This window comes from Lynx rufus, unplaced genomic scaffold (assembly GCF_022079265.1).
Source record: "Lynx rufus isolate CCGP_SWC_20201006 ecotype Redwood Valley unplaced genomic scaffold, mLynRuf1.p SCAF_18, whole genome shotgun sequence".
In the NCBI taxonomy this organism is placed as follows: domain Eukaryota; kingdom Metazoa; phylum Chordata; class Mammalia; order Carnivora; family Felidae; genus Lynx; species Lynx rufus.
This window is the reverse complement of record NW_025814832.1, coordinates 2,700,818-2,713,797: the sequence shown is the minus strand read 5'-3', so window position 1 is coordinate 2,713,797 and position 12,980 is coordinate 2,700,818.

Below are 12,980 nucleotides of genomic sequence, written 5' to 3'. Positions count from 1 at the left end.
CAAGACTGAACTTTAGGGGTGGCCGGGTGGCTCGGTCGGTTGAGCGACTGCCTTCGACTGAGATCGTGATCTCATAGTTCCTCAGTTCGAGCCCGCATCAGGCTCTCTTGGCTCCCTGCTGTCAGCACAGGGATCCTCTGTCCCCTGCCTATGCCTGCTCCTCCCTCGCTCTCCCTCTCTCTCTCTCTCTCTCTCTCTCTCAAAAAAAGACTGAACTTTAGTGTGGCTTACGAGGCCTGGTGTGATCTGCTTTTCTTGCCGAGCTTATCCACCACAGGTTGTTTTCCAAAAATGAGTGCGAGAGTATCTCTCATCCTCCTGTGCTCTTCTAGCCTCCTACCACTTCCACATCAAGAGACAGAGTCTAAGTCCATGCCCCTTCAATGTGGGTGGGTTGGTTGACTCACTTGTAACCCATGGAATGGGAGGAAAGTGCGGCTGTGGCTTCTTGGCTAGGTGGTGCAAAGTAATCAGCAGCATCCATGTTAGCCTTGGAGACCTCAGCCCCCTGGAAGGAAGTCTGATACCTTGAGGCTGCCATGCTGGGAAGAAGCCCAAACTAGACCACATGGAGAGACGGTAAAAGTATGTGAAGGAAGAGAGAGAGGCCCCGGCTGCTCCAGTCTCCCTTTTCCACATCCAGCCGTAGTCTCACTGCAACAGCAGACCGCCTCCCACCCCCAGCCCAGGCCAGCATCACGAAGCCAAGCCCATCCTGACTTCCTGACCCAAAGAAGTTGTAAGAGACAAAACGATTGTAATTGTCGACCAAACTAAGCTTTGGGGTAATAAGATATGCACCAATAGGTAACCGGCACATCAGTCTTTTTATTTTAGCCATTCTAGTGATGAGGTTTTGGGGTGATGGTGGGGGTGGTGGCGTTCGGAGCTGATGACTCAGAAAGAATTCTTGAAGACTTCTTTGGTGAAAAAAGGTGATTTTAGTAAAGCACGGGGACAGGACCCGCGGGCAGAAAGAGCTGCGCTGGTGTCGTGTAGAGTGACTGCTTATATACTATGGAATTGGGGGAGGTAAAGACAAAAGGGAGGCCTCCAGAGGGACTTTGATACACTAAAGAGGACGCCTAAGATGCCTGAGGCCTTGCTGTTGTCTAGCTAAGGTTGTTTTCCCTCTAGTAAGACATTAACGTTAGGACGGTAGGGCGTTCCTAGAGAAGTGTTCTACTCTGTATTTGCCTCAAGTGTTTGTCAACGGGCAGCAGGTTATAAGGAAACTTAATTTTACCTGCCATTTCCTTCTCGCCTTTGTTCCCACATCACTATGGAAGGGGGATGTTGGGGCTCCAGGAAACTGAGTCTATAGGTTTCTGGAGATGAGGCTACTGATAAGATTGCCTTTTTCTTGTAATTTACTGAGATATTTGTAAACTGATGGAGACTCATGTCCTGCATGACTGTGATCTGTTTTCTTTCCTTTCCTTTGTCCTTGGGCAGCCGGGGTGCCTGAGGAATATCACACACCTCCCACCTGGGGGGAGGGAGGTGCTAGCTTGTGCTTTGCCCTCAGCTTGCCTTATGGTCCCTCATCACTAGTGTGTATGAAGTTGTATTTCTCTGTGGTTGTAAATGCCATTTCCCTCAGAAGTAATTTTTAATTTTTTAAATGTTTTTCTTTATTTGGGGAGAGAGAGCGTGAGCAGGGGAGGGGCATAGAGAGAGGGGGGGGACAGAGAGTCTCAAGCGGGCTCCGTGCTGTCAACACAGAGCCCGACTTGGGGCTGGAACTCATAAACTGTGAGATCGTGACCTGAGCTGAAATCAAGAATCGGGTGCTTAACTGACTGAGCCACCCAGGAACCCCAGTGAGCACTTTTTAAACTGCTTATTGGCCATTTGTGTATCTTACTTTGTGAAAGTGTTTGTTGAAGTCTTTTCCCATTTTGTAATTGGAATGTTTATGTTTTTAGTGTAGATTTGTAAGAGTTCTTTACATGTCTTGGCTATAAATCCTTTCTCAGTTTTATGGCTGCAAAGACATTTTTCCAGGTCTGCAGCTTGTCAATTATTTTCTTGTTAGTGTCTTTTGATAAGCAGACATTATGGGGCACCTGCGTGGCTCAATGGGTTAAGTGTCCAACTTTGGATCAGGTCATGATCTCACGCTTCGTGAATTTGAGCACCACATCAGGCTTTCTGCTGTCAGTGTGGAGCCTCCTTGGGACCCTCTGTCCCCCTCTCTCTGGCCCTCCCTGGCGTGTGCTCTCTCTCTCTCAAAAATAAATAAACGTTAAAAAAAAAAAAAAGCAGACATTTAAAATGCTGGTGAAGCCATTTTATCAGTTTTTTTTTTCTTTTAATATCCTCCCCAAGGAGTCTTTCCTTACTCTTACTCCTTTTTTTTTTCTTTCCTTACTCCTAATCACAAAGATAGTCTTCTGTTTTCTTCAAGAAGCTTTATGGTTCCAGGGTTCATTTTTTTTCCAAATGGATTTCCAATATTTTCAGCAATTTTCTTTTCTTTCTTTTTTTTTCCCCAGCAATTTTCATTGAAGAGACATTTCTCTCCCCATTGACTTGACTTGGCATTTTTTTTTTTAAATATCAACTAACATATATGTATGAATCCATTTCTGGACTCTATTCTGTTCCATCAATCTATTTGTCTCTCCTCTCATTGATACCGCATTGTAAGTTTTATTGTAATTGGTTATTGTAAGCTTTACAGTAAATGTCAATGTCAGGTCATGTATGTTTTCCAGCTCTGTTCATTTTCAAGATTGTTTTGACTATTCCAGAGCTTTTGCTTTTCCATACACATTTTTAAATCATCTTGTCTATTTCCTTAAAACAGCCTGCTGGGATTTTGATGGGGATTGCATCAGATCTGTCAGGTTTGGCATGGCACTCTTTTACTCAGTAATGACGGTCATTAGTACTGACCCACACACAGGCATGTGTGGACACATTACTCCTCTGTAAAGGACTGTTCTGTTGTTCTGTAGGTATGTCCTTAGTCCTCTCAGACACTGGCAAGCTCCCTAATGTGTCCAGCACAACTCTACATACCGAGTGTTTGGAATCTGCCTTTTGCCTGTCTGCTTTTGTCCCTAGGAGTTAAGTGAAATGTAAATGACAGAGATCCTTTGTGCAAATGATCACCTGCCAATAGAGACGTCAGGGTTGGCTTTCCAGGTACTCTGCCCTATTCCCCCTGGTGCTTGTAGACAGGTGCTTGGAAAGGCTGGCTTCTCTTCCTTTCCAAGAAAGGCTGGCATGTCTTCCTCTCAGCTGGTCCTCCGTGCCTGGATGTTCATCTGGCAGGAGGCAGCTTGACCATTCTGATTCCTGATTTTAGTGAAGGTTGCATAGAGGTTATGTTGAGCCAGCCAGTCAGCTTTGAAAGAGAAAATTCACATCCAGGAAAGGAACATACTGTTGTATAATCATAAAAAGCTCTTGCAAGTAGAGATTGGGGAAGTATATCCCAATTTGATTGATGAGGAATCAGAGATGCAAAGTGACTTGCTCCATCTCTCTCTGTTAATTAGCTACCATGTTGGGCCTGAAATTGTAACTGAACTAATGTGAGTTCCCTCCTTGGTGAGTTACAGGTAGAGACTACACCAGCTCGAGGTGTCAGAGAAAGGAAACTTTGTTTGCAGCAAATAGGGAGATCAGGGGAATAAGTTCCAAAACTGTAATTTGGGAAGCTGTGACTTCCCAAGCACGAGTATGTGGGTTTCTTTTGTTTAGGGTAGGATGAATATTCAGAAAGAGGAGTTGTGTCCTTATAGGTAGAGGTGGGCATAAGGTCAGGGAAAAGTGCCTATGCACGCATTGTGCGTGATGTTAATGAAGTTCAGCTCCTTCTTGGGTGGATATTTTAGAATTACAATGAGGTAGAGACAACCGTTGGTTACTCCAGGGCCCATCTGCACAGTTCTGAGTCGTGGTTGAGCTCAGACTAGTCTGGGTGGTCAGGGCTGTCCTTTCAGTTTTTATCATGGGATGCTATGCCCGTGGGATTTTTTGCCTGAGTTAAAAGACAAGCTGGAAATTGAGTGCCTGGTTCAATCAGTACAGCATGTGACTCTTGATCTTGGGGTCTTGGGTTTGAGCCCCATGTTGGAGCTAGAGTTTACTTAAAGAAAAATATGCTGGAAACAAGACTTAAGGAAATGTGGGACAAAGGTGAGTGGGTACATGCAAGGGTCAGGTCTTGGGGTCTTGCTGGTGACAAAATCCACATTCCTAGTTCTATATCTCTTGCAGGAGATCAGTTGATTTTACAATGATGTTCACTGACCAACAGAAGAGATGATAGTATTTTCATTACTTGTTCCAGCTTCCTTGTTTATACTTTCTTCTTGTGGTCTCAGTGGCTGGTATTGTTTTGAGCAGTTAAGAGCTGAGCTTCCTTTACAAGGGTCAAGTTTTCCCTTTGGCCAACCCTGATGTGGGCATGCCTTGGAGAGCTTGGGACTTTATCCCTTCCTGCTACCCGCTTAGCCGGGTCCCTCCAGCTGGCTGGGCTGATGGTTCCCACTCTCTGCTCTGCCCTGCCCAGCCCACTTTCTCCATGCTGTTAGTTTTTTCCCCCCAAGGCCACTAGGCAGTTTCTACTCTTCAGCTGCACCGGCCTTAGACTTGGGCAAGTGGAGACCCTGCCCTGGGTCTTGTACTTCACAGGACCCTGTTCTGACTGTCCTCCAGCTGTCTCCCTAAAGGGCAGGAAGTCTGTGGAATTAAGTGGTTCTGCTAACCTTGTCCCTCTCCCCCATCCTTTTTTTTTTTTTAGTTTATTTATTTTGAAAGAGAGACAGCATGCATGTAAGGGGGGGGGGGGAGAGAGAATCCAAAGCAGGCTCTGCACTGTCAACACAGAGCCTGATGCGGGGCTCCAACCCACGAACCGTGAGATCATGACCTGAGTCAAAACCAAGAGTCAGATGCTTAGCCAACTAAGCCATCCAGGTGCCCTCCCCCACCCTTTTAGCCCATCATCTGAGTCCCTGGCACCTTGGACTTTATTGCCTAAATGGCCCCAGCCCATGTGTAGGGGCTATCTGGGCCTCTTCCCTGGCCCTATCCTCCCAAGTAGCTCTAGGCCAAGGGCAGCATAGATGGAAACTCCTAAGCTGACTGAGGTGTCCAGACCTATGCATTCCAGGACCTTGTCAGTGCAGGATGGAGCCGGGAATGGTAAGAAGAGTGGGCAGACCACGGGCTGGGTGCAGAACCCCAAAGGCCCTGAGATTTTAAATTTAAATCTAGCTTTCCAGATTGTTATGAAGGTAAGAAATAGTGCATATTTTATTTAACAGTATGTTCATTTAATTTATAACTTTTAATATTTAGACATATGGTATGTGGGCCTCCATTTCCACTCTTGCCCCGGGCTTTACAACTGTTAAGAGCAGGTCTGCTCTTTTCTTTCCTCCTTTTATAACCCACTCTGACCGCTTCCTGATATTCACTTGTTACATAACAAAAATTCAACTGAATAAATGTGAAGAACTAATTGGTTTTATTAATCTCTTTGTGAATTGGACAGCATCCCATTTAGTAAGTAGAGAGATGTCTACTGAGCTGAGCTAAAGAAAAGAAAAGTTTTTAAATGCAGACAGAGGGAGGGAAAAAGGAGAAAGAGAAAGGAAGAGAAGGGAAGGAAGGAAGGAGGGAGGGAGGGAGGGAGGGAAGGAAGGAAGGAAGGAAGAAAATTATTAGCAAGAAACGCATTGTTTAGGCAAGATTGCCCTCCTAAGGCGGGAGGAAGGGGTCTATCAGTATATTTCCTAGTACTGACTAGGAAATTCCATGTGGCCTGGTTAAAGGCTACATTCCTGGGGGGTTGAAACTGCAGTTAGGTTAGGTATTAAGTCTTGGTTAGCTGACTTGGCCTAAGTGCCACCATTTTGGACCTGTGGTTTTCTTTTTTACACGCTTCATACCTCATGTTATCTAAAAAAAAAAAAAAAAAAATTAGAGGAAAAACCCTACAACCAGTTATATAAATTGCACTGTATCCATATGGTGGAGTCCCTGGGAGCTTCTGAAACAGAATGAGACAGTTTGATTTAGGCTAATTCGGGACAGAGGCCAAGAGAGTGCTCATGGAGAAGTGCAGAGCAGCATAAATGGTTTGCTAACACCTGTTACCCCCGCCCTCACTTCCCTTCAGCCCCACTGAGCTCCTTGCTGCTTCTTCAACATGCTGAGACCTCTCAGCTCGGGTCTTTACACATGCTGCCCCCGGAACATTCTTGCTCTAGATGTCCTGCCTTTATTCCAAAGGGTACCAGAATAAGCCACCCACAAATAGATCTCTTTAGAATATGGTTTATTTTGAGCTAAAGGCCATTGAGAACTAGCAGACACAGGAAAAGCCCTAAAAAGCTCTTGTAAAGGAAATTGACATTTATAAAAGAAATTTACATTTGTTGAGAGGTCTCCCTCTCCCATTCCAGAAGTGAACTCTTAATTCAGAGAAGTCACTGGCTGAAATAGACATAACAGACCTTACTAGGCAACCCTTGCTTACCATACTTCTCCTGGTCACCTTCCCATACTCCCTCCCACACAGAAGCCCAAAATCCCCTTTCCTTTGTTTAGCCTCAGATGGTATATAAGTCTCAAGCACCTGGACCCTCCTGAGTCACATTTTTTCTATGTAAACTCTGGTGTGCACCTAATTAAAACTTTTATTCTCTTGTTAACCTGTCTTCTATCAGTTTAATTCACAGGTCCTAGCTACCAAATCTTGGAGGATAGAAAGAAAAAGATGTTTCATCCTCTACAATTCAAATATTACCTTATCAGGAAAGCCTTTCCTGACTGCTGTCCCTGAGGGTCCTTTATTTTCTTTCAGAGCACTTACTGCCCTTTGACATATACATCTAGTTGTTTATTTGTGCCTCCTCTGTCTGTCTCTGCTAGAATACGAGCTGGGAGCTTTGTTTTGTTCACTGCTGGACCTCCAAAACCTGAAACAGTGCTTTACATACAACAAGCACTCAGTAACTACTTATCAGGGGGCCTTGGCTGGCTCAGTTGGGGAAGTGTACGACTCCCATCTTGGGGTTGTGGGTTCAAACCCCACATTGGGTGTAGAGATCAGTAAAAATAAATAAACTTAAAAAAATAGGGGCACCTGGGTGGCTCAGTTGGTTGAGTGTCTAACTCTTGATTTTGCCTCGGGTCACGATCTCACAGTTCCAAGATTGAGCCCCAAGTCGGGCGCTGTGCCGACAGCATGGAGCCTGCTTGGGATTCTCCCTCTCCCTCTCCGTCTCTGCTTTTCCTCCTACTGGTGTGCATGCACACTATCTCTCAAAATAAATAAATAAACTTAAAAAAAAAAACAGGTAAAGTGGTTGTCTCTTTGAAAGGGGGGAAAAGACAGTTTCACCTTATTTTCTTTTGTGATGCTTGACTTTGTGGCCACATGCATTTAATACTTATTTTTCAAATGATTTCTTTTTTTTTTAATTTTTTTTTCTTTTTTTCAACGTTTTATTTATTTATTTATTTTTGGGACAGAGAGAGACAGAGCATGAACGGGGGAGGGGCAGAGAGAGAGGGAGACACAGAATCGGAAACAGGCTCCAGGCTCTGAGCCATCAGCCCAGAGCCTGACGCGGGGCTCGAACTCACAGACCGCGAGATCGTGACCTGGCTGAAGTCGGACGCTTAACCGACTGCGCCACCCAGGCGCCCCTGATTTCTTTTTTTAATTTGAGAGGTGGGGGAAGAGGGGCAGAGGGGGAGAGAGAAAGAGAGAGAGAGAGAATCTTAAGCAGGCTCTACACTCAGCATGGAGCTGGACTCTGGGCTTGATCTCATGACCCTGGGATCATGACCTGAGCCCCGAAATCAAGGGTCGGATGCTCAGCCAACTGAGCCACCCAGGTGCCCCTCAAATGACTTTTTTTAAAGTTCCATAAATTCATCAATAGGAGTGAGAACTAAGAACTTGAAAAATGTGTTTGAGTCCCATGATGGGATCGATTTTATTTTATGGGAATGAAAAACAAGCAAACAATGGTCAAAGGTGACCACATGGATGGATGTCTGAAATGCTGAACAAAAACATTGCAAAAGAACACAGGGAAGCAACTCTGTAGAGACAGAAAGCAGATCCGTAGTTGCCAGTGGGGAGGAAGAAGGGGGACACGGAAAATAATTGCTTAATGGATGTGGAGTTTTCTTTTAGTGTGATGAAAAATTTTGGAACTAGAGAGAAGTGGTGTTTGCACAACACTGTGGATGCACTAAATGCCACTGCATTGTACACTTTAATACTGGGAACTGTATGTTATGTGAATTTCACCTCAATTAAAAAACATAGAGAATGTTACAATTTATATAAAGTTGAAGGCATAAAAAGACAATATTATATATCATTTTAGGATGCACAGGTATATAGTAAAAGTATAAAGGAACACCGGGGAAACTGGAAACACTAAATTCTAGATACGGTTACCTCTGGAGGTTGGGAGATGATCATGACTGTGAAGGTTACAAGCAGAGCTTCCACTGGATTGGAAACATTTCATTTCTCTTCTCTTTTCAAATTTTTTTAAAAAAAAGTTTCTTTATTTTGAGAAAGAGAGTGCAGGAGGGACAGAGAGAAACAGAGAGAGAATCCCAAGCAGGGTCCATGCTGAGTGGACCATATCCAAGTGCCCCATCTTTTTTTTTTTTCTTTTTAAAGTAATCTCTACATCCTGGTGCACCTGGGTGGCTCAGTTTGTTAAGCATCTGACTCTTGATTTTGGTTCTTGTCATGATCTCACGGGTCGTGGGATAGAGCCACGGAGCCTGCTTGGGATTCTCTCTCTCTTTCTGCCCTCCCCTCCCCTGCTTGAGGGCTCTCTTTCAAACATTTACAAATAAATAAATAAATACATCCAACATGGGGCTTGAACTCATGATGAAGATCTTGACCATGATCAAGAGTCCCATACTCTACCGACTGAGCCAGCCAGGAGCATTTCTTCAGGTGAGTAGTGGGTAATCATATACGTATAGTTTATATTATTCTTTATACCTTTCAGTATGTCTAAAATATTTTTTAAGTTTTTACTTTTATTTATTTACTTAAATAATCTCTACACCCAGTGTGGGGCTTGAACTCATGACCCCAAAATCAAGATTCACATGCCCTTCCAACAGAGCTAGCCGGGTACCCCTGTCTAAAATATTTTCTAAGCAGGGTTGTCTGGCTGGCTCAGCCAGTAGAGCGTGGAACTCTTGATCTCAGGGTCATGAGTTCAAGCCCCACTTTGGGCATGGAGCCTACTTAAATATATATATATATATATATATATATATATATATATTTTTTTTTTTTTTTTTTCCCTAAGCAATTCAAAACCTCACACAGCTCCAGCCTATCCATTTCCTTAGGATCCTAGTATCTGCTGAATTGTGTTGCCTCCATTTATATGTTGAAGTCCTAACCCCAGTAATGAAGAATGGGAGTGTATTTAGAGATAGGATCTTTTTTTTTCATTTTTTTAAAGTTTATTTATTTTTGAGAGAGAGAGAGCATGTGCAAATGGGAGGGGCAGAGAGAGGGAGACACAGAATTGGAAGCAGGCTCCAGGCTCTGAGCTGTCAGCACAGAGCCCAATGCGGGGCTCGAACCCACAAACTATGAGATCATGACCTGAGCTGAAGTCGGATGTTTAACTGACTGAGCCACCCAGGCGCCCCTAGAGATAGGATCTTTAAAGCAGTGATAAATAAAAATGAGGATATTAGAGTGGGCCCTAGTTCAATGTGACTGGCATAATTATAAGAAATTGGGACACAGGCATGCACTGAGGGACGACCATGTGAGGACACATCAGGAAGAGGGCTGTCTACCGGCCAAGGAGAGAGGCCTCAGGAGAAGCCACCTTGTCAGCACCTTGATCTTGGACTTCTGCCCTCAATAAACGTGGGAAGTAAAATGCTGTTGTTTTAGCCCCCCAGTCTGTGGTTCTTTGTTGTGTTAGGCTAAGTAGACTCATATGGATTTTTGTCTTACCCGCCCCCCCCCCTGGTTTCCCACAGGCCACAGTTTTCCCTCTCCACTTCCCATCTTCCACCTTATATGAGGCTCACTGCATGACTTCCTGCTATGTTTAGCCACCAGAGCAGACAAAATACAGCACAGAAAAGGGTGGGAAGGCCCAGGGATCTGCGTTGGCTGAAAGACTCATCCTCCCATCTCCTGTTTTTAGCATTTTAAAAACCCATCTTCAGACCTGGACCTAGACCAGGTAGGAGCTGGGGTTCCAGGGGGAGAAACTGGCAGTGATCATGCCAGGAGCTTGGAGAACGGCTTGGGGCTGACTGAAGACCTGGGGGATGTGGGAAGGCCCCAGCTACCCACCTGTCCCACCCTGGCTGGCTGTGTCCTGTGCTGGTTACTTGTATGGGCTCTGGAACCAGATTGCTTGGATTTGAATCCTGGTTCTGCTACTTACTTGCTGTGTGACCTGGGGCAATACTTGACCTTTCTGTGCCTCCGTTTTCTTATCTTTTAAATTGTGATTATGAGTACTCACATCCTAGAGTTGTTGAGAGGATTAGATGAGTAGTTTGAAAAACTTTGAACATAGTTCCTAGCGCAGCACGTGAGATAGGGAAATGGAAAGACTGCATAAAAGCCTGCTTTTTGCTCCTTTTCCTGCTTCTGTTCTTGCCAGGACCTGCACCCCCACTTTTATACACACCTGAGAATGCAAATAGTGTATGTTGTCCTTATAAGGGACCAGGAGTTAGTGATTTCTTTAGGATAGAACGTGTCTAAGGAAGGACCATGCGAGGGTGTCAGGAAGAAGCTATCACATGTGTTTTGCAGACCACCAGCACTGCACATCTCCACATCGAGTCCCCCAGCTCCGTGGAGTAACACCTGGGCTCCCGTCTTTGTCGTAACCAGTTCCTGGATGCCTGAGAGGACAGACACACCAGACCACCATCCTCAATAAAACCCCCCAGACCCGACACAGAAAGGCAAGACTCTGTCCTTTCCTTTCTGAGTGCCCCACTCCATACCTGCCCTCTCTCTGTACAATGAACTCTGCCTTCACCTTCTGCTGTCTCGCATTTGATTTCCATCCTGTGCTCAGCCAGGGCCCTCTGGGCTGGTCCTGCGGGACCCCCCCGGGTCCCCAGAGCTGGCCTGCCAACATCACATGTATAGTGTCGTGTTTTGTTTTGTTCTGCTTTGCTTTAAACTTCATGAAAGAGGTCTTCAGCTGCTTCCATTTTGGCTTCAAACTTTATAGTTTATCGTCTCGCCATCTTGTCTCTTGGCTTAGGTGGAGGACCCTGCAGGCAAACCATCCCCTGATGGGAACCGAAACTACCCCCTCAGGCAAGGACTGCCCTGAGCCAGCAAGGCCCTGCCGGTGGTTCACTCTAAGACTGTGAATATTTGACCTTGACTGCCTACCTGCTCCTACCCACCCACTTTGCCCTACATTTTCCTGATAGAAAATTTTCCTGATAGAAATAGAGAATCCCAAGCAGGCTCCACCCTGTCAGCACAGAGCCCCACTCAGGGCTCGATCTCACAAACCATGAGGTCATGACCTGAGCCAAAGTCAAGAGTTGGATGCTCAACAGACTGAACCACTCACGTGCCCCCTTTTTAAAAATTTATCTCCTATCATCTATCTATCTATCTATCTATCTATCTATCATCTATATATCTATCTATATCTGTTTGGGGGGGGTAGGGAGAAGGAGAGAGAGAAACTTTCTTGTTTTACCACCACTCTGTCATCAGCGGCCTGGTCTGAACCTGGTCTGCCTGACACCCCTAGAGCCAGGTGCCCTTGCATGCCCCCCATGTCCATGTCATTCAGATCAATATTTATTTCTCTGAACAAAATGGCCTGGGTGCAGTATCAGTGATAAGACATTCTCAACTCCCGGCTGATTCTAGAGATGACGTTTATTTCTGGAAAACATGATTTTCAGAACATTTTGTGCAATGTGTGGAAGCCAATGAGAGGGACACTTGTCACCAGGCCTTAGCACTATGGGCATTTTCCTCAGGATTCTGCCTTGCAATCACAGTCACCCAATGAAGATTTCAGCCTGGCCCAGAGGTGGGTGCTTGGATACTCCTGGAGTATTTCCCTTCCTGTAACTACAGGGAGCTTTGAAATGACACCTGTCATTCACCGGGTAGCCCTGAGCAAATAGCCCTGACTACGACCACCGTGGCCTTCAGGTCCTGCACAGCCTTGGGTGTCATGGAAACCCAGGAGAGGGCTCTGCTGGTGGAATGCAGGATCAGGGGTCTGAAGAAGGTTTGTGATGAATGGACTCTTCTCCACTCCTAGACCAGCAGCAGAAGCGAGGGAGCTGATGCATTTCAGTGTTGCCCTGGCACCAAGCAGACAGTGTGTTGGAATGGAGAAGAGCCAGCACTAGAGATGGCTCACATTGGAACCCTGGGCCAAGCACTTATTAGCTCTGTGACCTTGGGTGTGAGAAATAAGCCCACCGACTCAATCAAAGGAGGGACGCGGAGGCTCTGAGCACAGTGAAGTGAGGCTTTAATCAATGTCCTTGCTAGAGCAGGTGTCTAATGAACAGACACACTGGGGGGGGGGGGCGGTTTCAGCAGACGATTTATTCCTAGCGTGCAAGTCCCGCCCCTGATTCCTCATTGGCTGAGTACCACAGAGGTTACAGCCTTACCCGGATGTCGCCTATGCCCATGTAAGGCAACAAGTAGTCCGATTGGAACAAAGGTACATTCCCTGAGGTGATGCAGAGACTTTCAGTCCTCTTCTCCTTGTTCTTTGGCGCATGCTCATTGCAAAACCAATAAAAATAAGCCCTCGAAATGGAGAGGAGAAGAACCAGGAAGTGAAGTGTCCAAGGGTTTGGGACTCCGTTGTGGGAAGTTCATACATATTTCCAGCAGGCTGTGAACCTACTGTTAGCTAGACAGCACCGCTTTTATTTGGTACTTCTGAAAATGAATCATCTCCCTTACTTCTCACGTT